Source organism: Dendropsophus ebraccatus, chromosome 9 (genome assembly GCF_027789765.1).
Source record: "Dendropsophus ebraccatus isolate aDenEbr1 chromosome 9, aDenEbr1.pat, whole genome shotgun sequence".
Classification (NCBI taxonomy): domain Eukaryota; kingdom Metazoa; phylum Chordata; class Amphibia; order Anura; family Hylidae; genus Dendropsophus; species Dendropsophus ebraccatus.
The window spans coordinates 29,115,123-29,127,319 of record NC_091462.1 but is presented as its reverse complement, the minus strand read 5'-3'; the positions used below and the strand labels follow the sequence as shown (position 1 = coordinate 29,127,319).

Genomic DNA, 12,197 nt, shown 5'->3' with positions numbered 1-12,197 from the left:
CGGCTTCCTATGATCTCCATCTCACTGCACGAGACAAGCTCCATTATACGTCTCTCATTCAGCAAGATGGAAAAGGAAGCAAGCTGAGAATTAGACACATAACAGCACTCTTCTGCCGTGGGGGTGTGACCCTGACACATCAAAACTTTTCCCATGTGTCTGTGACCCGTCCCTTAAAAAAATTCTATTAAGGCAGACACATAAAAAAAAAAAATTTGACATTACTCTGTTAGGGTGCGTGCACACTACGGAATTCCCGCGTATGACCCGCGACGGAATCCGCCTCGGGTCATATGCGCAAATCCATAGTGTGCACACACCCTTATAGTCATAGGGGGAGAGTTATCAAACATGGTGTAAAGTGAAACTGGCTCAGTTGCCCCTAGCAACCAATCAGATTTCATTTTCCAAAGAGTCTGTGAGGAATGAAAGGTGAAATCTGATTGGTTGCTAGGGGCAACTGAGCCAGTTTCACTTTACACTATGTTTGATAAATCTTCCCCATAGTGCCTACTGCCATTTTAGTTCCCTCTTCCCTTAAGGAACCATGAAGTGGTCCAGGTCAGTAAGGACCTGGTAAGTGTGATCAAGTCATTATTTGTTTGTGTTTTTTTCTGTTTGATTTTTTTTTTAAACTGGGCAGTACGGTGGCTCAGTGGTTAGCACTGTAGCCTTGCAGCGCTGGGCAACATCTACAAAGAGTTTGTATGTTCTCCCCGTGTTTGCGTGGGTACTCGGGTTTCCTCCCACTCCCAAAAAACATACAGATAGGTGAAGTCCTGCTGAATCTATTTTTATTATACAAATAAAAGCATTATTATTGTTTAAACCCAGTTTAACTCCCATCTTACCCCTTTTTTAAGGCCTTTCCAATAAACGCTAACATTCTCAACCTCCCATAGTGACTCTGATGTGAAGGATTACATTATGTGATCCACTTACCTACCAGAGAGAAAACACGTAATTCACACTATTAAATATACTGAACTTGGAAAAATGTAGTCAATCGTTCCCTACCCAAGGGCCTGGCAGATTTATGGGATTTGTGTTATCCCACTTAGAGGTTCACAGTAAAGAATTACAACCGTAACACAAGATACATTATGGAATGTGATGGAAGATACTGCAAAAATTACTTGTAATTATTCATAACTCACAAACATGTCCGCTAGCTACAGTCGGCGCACCTTTCAGCTGTTCAATGTGAAGGGTCAAGGATGAGACGGCGGTGATATACAGTATGACAGACAGGGAAAATATGATCCTGTAAAATTAGTATTTACTAGAAAACATCATGGCTATGGCCACACAACCCCAATCATTTTTGGTTGTCTTGCTTATGGCATCTCTTGGCATGGAGGTTGGGTTGCCTTCAAGACATTATCGGCAATGGTACTGCCTCCCTTCACACAATCTCACACGTGGCAACCAGTTGACCTCTAATACATTATTTTTCCAACTAGTCCTACAGCAGTTTTTCTCAACTTCTTGAAACTGAATACTTTCCCTAGTCTATAATCAGTCATAAATTTCAACAAGATCACCCAACTGGCATCATATAAAAAAGGAGACCCCACCTGTTTGGCGGCTGGAGTTAAGGCCATATTACACAGCACGATTTGCAGGAGGAAGCAAGGACCAGCCTGTCGTGCTATTACATGCACAGACAGTGATTGTGGAGAAGGGTGGGGGGCGGGGAGCTGTGACCTGAACAATCTGATCCTTAGATCGTCCAGGCTGCCTATTGAAGTCAGCAGAGGTCTGCTGCTGCTCCTATTACTTGAAGTGACAGGCAACAGACCAGCACTGACATGATCAGGTAATTTCAACAAGTTGAAAGCCAATGATCAGCTGACATTGCGCATGTCGGCTGATCATTGACTTTTAACGTCCTAATACACCAAATGATTATTGGCCGGAACGGTTGGTAATAGGCCAAATACAGCTGATAATCGCTTGGTGTTATAGGGCCTTTAGCTGTCAAACACAGCAGTGCTGCCACCACAACTGCAGAGACTGGCAATGAATCCAGTCTTGGCAGTTTTAGGCTATGTGCACACTACGTATCAGACCGGCCGTTCCGTGACTCCGGCCGGGTAACGGAACGGCCAGTCTGCGCCCGGACCATCGCGGCCGGTACTTAAGTACCGGCCAGATGATGCAACCGGCATCCATAGCGCACAGTGAAGCAAGCGGCCTGAATGTCAGTTATTTGCGGCCCCGTATGGGATCCCGGATGGAGCGTATATGATGTGCATACGCTCCGGCCGGGATCCCATAAAGAAACAGGCATTGTTCCACCGCGCCAAAAGTACGGCCAATGTTGCCATCGGCAACAACGGACGTACTTTTACGTAGTGTGAATATAGCCTTACCCTGTAGATACCACAGTCAGAAAATTGGGTCCCTGAGTGATCCTTTAGGAATGAAGCAGCAACATTCATACTGGACAGAAAAATACGCTGGGTCATACTGGACCACTGCTTTATTCCCAGGGTATTCGACTGCACAAAATAGCTGGATGCTTTATTTCACTATTTGGTCTGCCATCTTTGTCATACCTATAGAGATGGAATTAAGTGGCAGAGCACATTTACAATGTCAAAACCCGGTTCATTCAAACCTGAGAGCTTTTACCCCCTGTGTTCCTTCTGAAAATTATTAATTACTAAATGTACATATTATTAGGAAAAATGTAGATTTTCATTTTTACAGCCCAATGTTAAAAGCTTTTCTCCAACACCTATGCTCATATTACCCCAAAATGATGGTCACTTATGGGGGGCTTTCACTGTACTGGTGCCATGTTGGGAGGGGGGGTCAGTGCAAATGCGCATGATGCCTTAAAACGAGTCTAAATCTGTGCTAAATATGCAGTGTGGCTCTCCTTTCTTTCTAAGCCTTGCCATATACCCAAACAATAGTTTATGAAGCCATATGAAATTGCATAATACATTTTGGGGCGTTTATGTTCCTACCTAGTCACTACCCCCCTAGATAAATTCCCTGAGGGGCGTAGTTTCCTTTTTTGTAATGTTTCTTATGTTTTGGCACCTCAATTTATTTTAAAACATTTGGCACCTATAAAAAAAAAAGAAAAAGATAGCCCCATATTTCTGAGGCTTGTGTGAGTGCAATTCAAATTTTGAAAACATAAATGTAATACAGTGGTACCTTGGTTTAAGAGTAACTTGGATTGAGAACATTTTGCAAGAAGAGCTCAGTTTTTCAAAATTGTAACTTGGTTTAAGAGCATTGCTTTGGTTTAAGAGCTCCCTGTACTGGGTGGGAGTGGGAGTGGGGGGGGGCATGGTCTTCATAGCGGGGTCTACAGCCCAGGAAATCTCCCTCACCTTCCAAATCATAGCAGATCCACTTCAGGCTGAGGCTTGCATTAGGGGACAGGACGGTGGAGGTACTCTCGCCATAGCTGTAATCTCTCTCTCCCCAGACAGAGAGTGCTGTTATACTGTGCCCACACCTGCCCTGCTCATTCCTTCCTGTAGTCTCTGTCAGCCCTTTTGTTTCCCATCCTCTCCATTCCTGCTTTAATGTGTCTGCACTTACACTCAGCCATTCACACTGCTGTATAGAAATGTTTCTGTCACTGTCCTCCTGCACAGCTCTGTGATTCTCCCTTCCTGATTGGTCCATGCTGAACACACACACCTCCCCCATTGCTGTCATGTGACCACACAGGCCCTGACAGCAGTCCTGCTTCTCTATTCTAGCCTGTTGTACTATGCTACTGCATTTTCGGGATCTGCAGTTCCATCCTGTATCTAAACTGCTGCTGTTCTTTCAGGTTTATGCCCTTACTATACATTATACTCCACATGCTGATTGCTATACTGTACAGTAACTTATAATATGACAGATTCAGCTTTCTAAATGTTTGTTTCATTTGTTTTACCTGGTAATCAGAATAAAAAATTATTTTTGGGGTGTGGAACCAATTGTCTGCATATCAGTGATTTCATATGGGAAAATTTGCTTTGGTTTAAGAGTGGATTTGGATTACAAGCACGGTCCTGGAACAAATTATGCTCGTAATCCAAGGCACCACTGTATTTAAGATTCACCTCCACTTTAATTCCTTTTAAGCAGCTAAAGCGTTAAAATTCCTAAACCTTGTTGGTAATTCTTTGGGGTGCAGTTTTTAAAATTGGGTGCTAAATGGGATGTCTAGCATACAGGCTTCTAAAATACACTTCAGAAATGAAGTGAAGCTTTAAAAAACATCGATGTTGGAAATTTAAGAAAAACTGAAAATTCAAGAAAATCTGAAAACTTCTAGGCCCGCTAACTTCCTAAAAAAGGAAGAGGACATTAACAAACTGATGCCAACATAAGGTAGACATATGGCAAATGGGAATTAAAGCGAATCTGTATCGCCTGAACATAGCCCCCAAATCCTCAGCACTGTTCGTTAGCTCTTCTTACTCCATGCCTGGTGCGGGGGTCTATCTGTCTCCTGTGGCCAGTGTTTGCATGAAAACGTCTTTCAAAGGAGCGGGGCCTAAAGCTTCTGTGCCCTAGGCCTGCAGAACATAAAGGTCAAGCCCAGGGACACAGAAGGTGCTGCAGGCCTAGGACATGGATGCTCTAGGCCCCACCCCTTTGACACTTCGCTGCATCACCTGAATAAAAGACGTTTTTTACTTGAACACCGACCCTAGGACGCAGATAGACCCCCCTGGACCAGGCATGGATTGAGAAGAGCTAACGAACGGTATCTGGGTTTTGGGAGGTGTTCGGGTGATACAGATTGACTTTAACTTCTTAATGTGCATGACTGGCAAAGAATTTAAAGGACAAATACATTGCATTAAAAAAAGCCCCACAAAGATAATATGAAAGGGGGGCAGAAATGTAATTAAAACACCTAAAACCATTTCCTTTCCCCTATGGCACTAGCCCCCCGAACAAATGATAAACATATAACAAACTATATGGACACAATTATTGAGACTCCTAGACATTACACCTACTGTATATAAGCTTATGGAATATCCCATTCTAAAGCCATAGGCAATTAAAGGGTATTCCCATCTCATTAAGATGGCTTCTTGGCCCCAGCTGGCAGAGGAGGCCAAAAACAGCCGAAGGAGCGGAAGTACATAATTTGCATAGTGCCCATTGACTTTAATAGGAGCTGCGCAAATCACATATCCTCGCCAACTATGTTGTTTGCGTAGTTGTGGCGTTAAATAATAATTGGAAATGTGTGAACCTTGCACAGGGTTAGGTTTTCTTCCGAACTTGAGCGAACTGAAGAAGTTGGATGCAGCCCTAAGGCTGCCTAGAAAACATGGATGTGGCCTATGGCCTAAGGCTGTATCCTTGTTTCCCAGGACTCCCTAGGGTTGCATCCAACTTCTTCATCCACCGGTATGAGCTTGTAGAGTTTCATAAACAGAATAGTTTACAGGACTATGCAGCTTGCGCAGCTCTCATTAAAGTCAATGGGAGTTACACAAATTACATAATTCCTACCTTTCAGAATTTTGGTTTGCCATCTTTATGAGCTAAAAATTCTCCTTTAATAAGGGGTTGGTTGCCCTATGCAGTTATAACAATTTCTACTCTTTTAGAAAGACTTCCTACAAGATTTTGGAGGCGTCTGTGTGAAATTTTGTCCATTCATCCAAAAAATCCATCCATGTTTGACGGACACAGATATTAGACAAGAGGGCCTGGCTTACTGTCTGTATTCTAGTTCATCCCTAACATGTTAGATAGGGTGGAGGGCAGGACGGGTATTAGATAATAGCATTCAGGTGCCACCTCTGTCCATGTCAGGAACTGTCCAGAGCAGGAGAGGTTTTCTATGGGGATTTGCTACTGCTCTGGACAGTTCCTGACATGGACAGAGGTGGCAGCAGAGAGCACTGTGTCAGAATGGAAAGAATACATCACTTCCTGCACGACATACAGCAGCTGATACGTACTGGAGATTTTTTAATAGAAGTAAACTATAAATCTTTTTTTTTTTTTTTTTTTTGCTGGATTACTCCTTTAAATAACATCACTTAATAATTACAGCTCTTCTCAATGGAAACTGCTTAAGAATTTCCATACAGGTATTTTGTGAACTATTCCTGAATGCTGCTTTAGGCATTTCACGATTCCAATCCTTACGTTGTGTCACACCTTAAAATGCACAGACCCTCCTCACACGTGAATTTGCATAAGCCCCCCATGTTAACAATATTTCAGCTTTTCTGACAGGTGTAGAAGTCGTCCAGCCCACACCTATAAGACTAAATTTTAGAGAAGTGTTCAGTGCAGATCTTCAGAAGAAGGATTAGCAGGAAGATGGGGAAGAAACCCTGTGGCTATTAACATCTGCAGCCCGGCTCTTCTCTCCTACAACCCCTCATCTACCTCACTCCGCACTGTCCCTCCCAGGTAAATCCTCTCATTCCACAGACTCTCTGCTTACTAGTTATCTGCAGTATTAATGCAAATAGTTGTTCTTTTGCTATGTCTATGAAGTGAACAGATAGAATACCAGGGTATTTTAGGCTTTTTGATAGTTGTTGTTTTGTGTTAGTTTTATATATATATATATATATATATATATATATATATATATATATATATTTATTTATTAATTATTAATTTATTTTTCAAATGACCACAATTAACAAAATAAAATACACATATATGGTGCGTTCACACCTACAGGATCTGCAGTAGATTTTCTGCAGCAGATTTCATTTAAATAACTGAACACACCATCAAATCTGCTGCAGATCCTGTAGGTGTGAACGCACCCTTAAAGAAAAAAAATCCTGCACACTTATGGGGATAAATATGTAATTTATTAGGTCTCCGTGGCTACAAAGAATGTCTAGAATAAACTTGGCTGTCAGTGATGGTTTGTAATTGTTTGCGTTCGGCGATCAGGAGCAATTCGTTCGATGATTAGAATGGTTGGTTGTAACGATCATTTTCGAACATATTGGAACTTGCGAACGTCCGAATCTGTACGCATGTGCGTAGAACGAAACGAACGCTTCTACTGCATGTTCGTTATTTGTTCGTGAATATTCGGCGAACACGAACCGATCACAATCTTTTTTTTTTTTTTTTTTTTTATGTTCATGTTCAGGATCCGAACTGAACATCGGGATGTTCGCTAATCTCAAGTAATAACCCAGATATGCAATGCTTCATAGCCTAGAAAGCATCACCAAGTGCAATCCCCCAGTGCTGCCGCACCTGCAACATGGTCTGAACCAGACAGGTCCTTATGGATCTGGTAGTGGCTCATGTTTACCGGGGGAGCAAAAGTCCTATTGTATATAAATGCTTTTTTTAATGCGTACAGGTACACCACATACTGACTATCACTGAATGTCATTATTCTAAATGTTCTGAAAAGTTTACATAGATAAGAGTCTTGGGAAAACTATAGGAGTCCCATCCAGGCTCCTCAGTCCCTACGTAACACCTCCCGATTCAAGGGCGGGATGATAAAAGAACATCTTGTATTCAAAAAAGCAAAAAAAGGTCAGGTGATCCTTCTCAACCAATCAATGAGAGCGTCAATGTTCTACAACGGCCTCTTCTTTGAAGTTCCCCCTTAGTTAAAGCTCCTATGGATAATATTTAATCTGTATTTTAAGTATCTATTTGGGTTGCTGTTTTTATTTGCATATAGTGTTCCAAAAAATTGGTGAAAACTTGTAGGACTGTATATAGAAACTCCCAATTAGGTATATGCCCAAACAGGCCTATATATATATATATATATATATATATATATATATATATATATATATTGGTCCAAAAAGATTCTGGCAAAAAACATCTCATCATGTCTTTAGAAAACATTTATGTCAAAAACATTAGATTATGGAGTCTGCCTAAAAAATTACATGTGGCCCTTCTATTGGTGCTGGTGTGTTCTATTGAACATCCCTATTTCTGGGCAGGTGGCCCATCACTACAACCTACCATTTGAAAAGCAGAAGGATGCCTTGGGTTGGTAATCCTCTTCATTGTTTGCATAGGTGGCATTGGGAGTGGGAGGAGACATAGAACCAGGTCTTGTATCAACCACAGGAATGTTCTCAAAACATTTTTTTAAATGATGACCTATTCTTAGGATAAGCCATATATATCTGATTGGTGGGAATCTGCAACACCTGGAATACACAGTGAACATAGCAGGAAGCAAACAGCTCCATACATTGTGTAGTGGTCATTTTGTGTTACTACAGCTCAGCTCTCATTTACTTCACTGCCTGAACTACAGGATGAAAAATGTACCAGAAAATCCCTTTAAAGGCTATGGACCCAGTTTTTCATTATTATTTTTTTTTACTGAATATGGTGTAAAACAACACTTCTCAATGCCAGTCCTCATGGCCACCAACAGGTCATGTTTTAATCTCCTTAGTATTCCACTCAGTGGATTAGGTATTATCAGAGGTCTCTTTGTATGGGATATCCTTAAAATAGGACTAGTTGGTGGGCCATGAGGACTGGAATTGAGAAGCACTGGTGTAAATAATATTGTTACCACTGTTCTTTTTTTAAATAAAAAAAATGTTGCTTCTCCTGCATTTTCACATATAGTCCATGCTGCCCTGTCTTATTTAGAGGGACTGTATGATGTCTGGGTCTTCAGCCTCCTCTCTCTTTTTCATGTTCTGGATGTTCTTCTGGAGCTCTGCTCATAAATCAGCTTAGATCATCATTCAGGAGAGGAGATGAATTGGCTGGAGACTGAGCACTCTGAATGGGACAGAGCAGTCTGCACTATATGTGAGAACTCGCAGGCTGCAAAAGAAAAACTGAGCTAAATGTCCTATGGGGGAAAGGATTCTGACACTAAATATAAACACAATGCACTGAACGAAAAATGTAAACTGTATCTCTACCATCATATACAACCTTCAATATATGTTGGTAATGTTTCTTTTTTTTTTTCGTATTTCATGTTGAGAAAATGGGGTTTGCTTTCCATTTAACACAGTGCCCCTCCTGTCCATGGGCTGTGTCTAGTACTGCAGTATTCACTAGAAATGCGCTTAAAGCGATTGTACCGTGAGTACATTCGCTTTAAGTTTTTGCACATGGATAGAACGGCGCTGTATGTGGGAACCGGGCCGTGGTTCAAAAAAAGGACTGTGGCACCGGCTTCCCCGCATCAGCGCCGTTCTATCTATGTGCAAAACTTAAAGTGAATGTACTGATGGTACATTGGCTTTAAAGAGGTTAATCATGATTGCTTCCAAAAAAAACTTGCTACTGCAGCTCAGCTTCATTTACTTTAATAGGAATGAGCTGCCATACCACAGACAGACTGAAAACAAGGGTGGTGCTGTTTCTAGAAGAAAAGAGCTATGTTTCTGTAATCCCTGATAAGTCCTTTTAAATACCAGACATATCCCATGGACAAGAGTAGTCCTGTTTCTGGAAAAAGAAAAGCAGGTGTGTTTTTTTTCAACCAGATGCAAGGTTTTACACATGTACAACAACAATTACTATGGAAGCTAAAACTTTGGCTGTCCAATCATGAGGGGAATTGTAGTTTTGCAACAGCAGGAGGGCCTAAGGTTCCCCATCCCTGCCTTAAATCTTGTGTAATGACCATATTACAGTCCTCGAGTCTCTCCAAATTACAAGCTAAAAGAGAGTTCAATGTCACATAGGGAGGCCCAGGTATTCATTGTATCCTGTAATTGCTTCATTCTAGATACAAGGAGAAATTATAGAAGGAATAGTCAGCTGAGCCCACCAGCAGACATCAGGATTAGAGATATCAAGCACGCTGGGGTTCACCTGCTCTTCATTTGATTACCAGTGGCTGAAGAAAATGGATGCAGCCCTAAGGCTGCCTGGAATACATGGATACAGCCATAGGCCATAGGCAATATTCATGTTTTCCTGGACTGCTTAGGGCTGCATCCAATTTCTTTAGCCACCGGTAATCAAATGCCACACGCTTGGGTTCAGCGGGTTCAGAAGTTTCGCTGAAAATAAGACAGTGCCTTATATTATTTTTTGCTCCCAAAGATGCACTATGGGGGAGATTTATCAAACTGGTGTAAAGTAGAATTGTCTCAGTTGCCCCTAGCAACCAATCAGATTCCACCTGTCATTTTTCAAAGAGTCTGCGAGGAATGAAAAGTGGAATCTGATTGGTTGCTAGGGGCAATTGAGCCAATTCTACTTTACACCAGTTTGATAAATCTCCCCCTATGTCTTATTTTGGAGGGATGTCTCCCCCCCTGGCTCAGCCCCCAACTCTCCCCTCGGCTCAGCCCCCAACTCTCCCCCGGCTCAGGCTCTCCCACCAGCTCTGCCCCTGGCTCTCTCCCCGGCCCAGGCTCTCCCCCCGGTTCAGCCCCTGGCCCAGGCTCTCCCCGGCTCAGGCTCTCCCCCCAGCTCTGCCCCTGGCTCTCTCCCCGGCCCAGGCTCTCCCCCCGGTTCAGCCCCTGGCCCAGGCTCTCCCCGGCTCAGGCTCTCCCCCCAGCTCTGCCCCTGGCTCTCTTCCTGGCCCAGGCTCTCCCCCCCCCAGCTCTCCCACCAGCTCTGCCCCTGGCTTTCCCCCAGGCTCACTCACCAGCCGAGAAGGGAACAAGGGGCATGCAGTGGGGATGCATGACTGGGACATGCGGCGGGGGCATAGTATAGAGCGTGTGGCAGGGGTGTATGTGGGCAACATTCTGCAGGCCAGCACCAATTTGATGGTCCAAATGGGGATTAGGTGAGTATGGGGGGGAGCGAAGGTGGGTTGCGGTCTTACTTTCAGGGGGGTGCCTTTTTTGGGGGGGTGCCTTACTTTCGGTGGGATGTCTTACTTTAGCCTAGCTGGTAGTTGGGGGAGGGGGATCTTATATCCTATTTTCAGGGAAACATGGTAACTATGATTAGACAACAAGACCTGCATTTTTATAACTTCTTTTTGGCCTATGCTCATCCTGTATACATTACAATAAATATTTTATATAAACATCAATCACTTTTTTATATTACCGGGCTTGACTCGATCTGACACTATATAATCATGATATCATAAAATGTGAATATTCCATAAGCTGGAAGGGAACGCAGGTTTAAACACGACGGTGGAAGCCTTCTCTAAATGTTTGTACTATTTCTGACCCCCAGCTTAGAGACATTCTTAGCGAAACCACGGAGTTGCCCCCGAGACTACTCAAACCTAAGAAGTGAAGTTTAGCTCCAGGGCTGATACCTGAAGATTAATCTGGGAATACATTTTCTTTTTATCGCATGCCGTCTTCTAAAATGTGTGTATCATTGCATTACTAATCGGCATTACTAATTGCGGTTTCCAGAGACACGTATACGCCGATATCTAGGGACATGCCGGAATAGGAGTCTAAAGAAGTTATTGCTTTAAAGCTCTATGGCTTAGTGATGTGTACTTTAACATACACATGTGGCCAGGGCCAGAACATTATACTATGGCCTTTAAAGTGCATTTAAAGTGATTTTCCAGGACAGTAGCACTGATAGACTATCCTTAGTTCTCCAATATTAGATAGATAGGGGTCAGACCAATTATCCAATCAGTGAGCAGATTGTTCAGTCCTTTTCACTAGATTCTGTAGTGGCGGTGACTGGTCCTGCATCCAAAGGATCCACAGCATATGCAATGCTACTCCAATCATGCCCCTCCCCAGTCTCAACAGCAGTCAGGCCCCCTGCAATCAGACAGTTTGCAAGTTGGGGAAACCCCTTTAAATAAATGGCTGCCATACCTGACACAGCCACCATCCAAAGTACTGAGTCGGGTCTCCTAAACAATGGAGGTGGTGCAGCTGGGGCTCTGCAGGATCAGTATGGGGGTGCCAGAACATAGACCACCACCAAACTGATATTGATGGTCCATATTAAGGTCATCAACATTATAGTTATAGAAAACCCCTTTTCAATTTTTTTACACAACCAGCTGGATGCAGGGTCCAAGCTGCTGATAATGATAAAGGTGCCAGGGTAGAAGGAGCGTTGGAGAGGGAGAAGCACCTGTTTTGGAGGCTCTGTTGCAGATCTGTCCAAAAGACCGGGCAAGATAACGCATGATGTAAGATGTTTTTGTCGCATGAAATGAGGACAAGAGATTAAACGGACCACATTAAAGTCAAAGGGGTCTGTTGGGCGCCCTTGGTGTCCATCATGCAGCGATCCCTTGTCTTTTTTTTATTATTATTATT

At 42.9% G+C, this 12,197-nt stretch overlaps 1 protein-coding gene across 1 annotated transcript in view; it reads left to right on the top strand.

Annotated features, from left to right (window-relative positions):
- The first annotated feature begins 536 nt into the window (after nucleotides 1-536).
- The window catches only part of COL28A1 (collagen type XXVIII alpha 1 chain), a 55,226-nt gene continuing 43,565 nt past the window's right edge, over nucleotides 537-12,197 (top strand). Inside the window, exons 1-2 of the mRNA XM_069985122.1 lie at nucleotides 537-576; nucleotides 6,220-6,411. The gene's annotated coding sequence lies outside the window, so the exon portion shown is untranslated. The remainder of the gene's footprint in view (nucleotides 577-6,219; nucleotides 6,412-12,197) is intronic.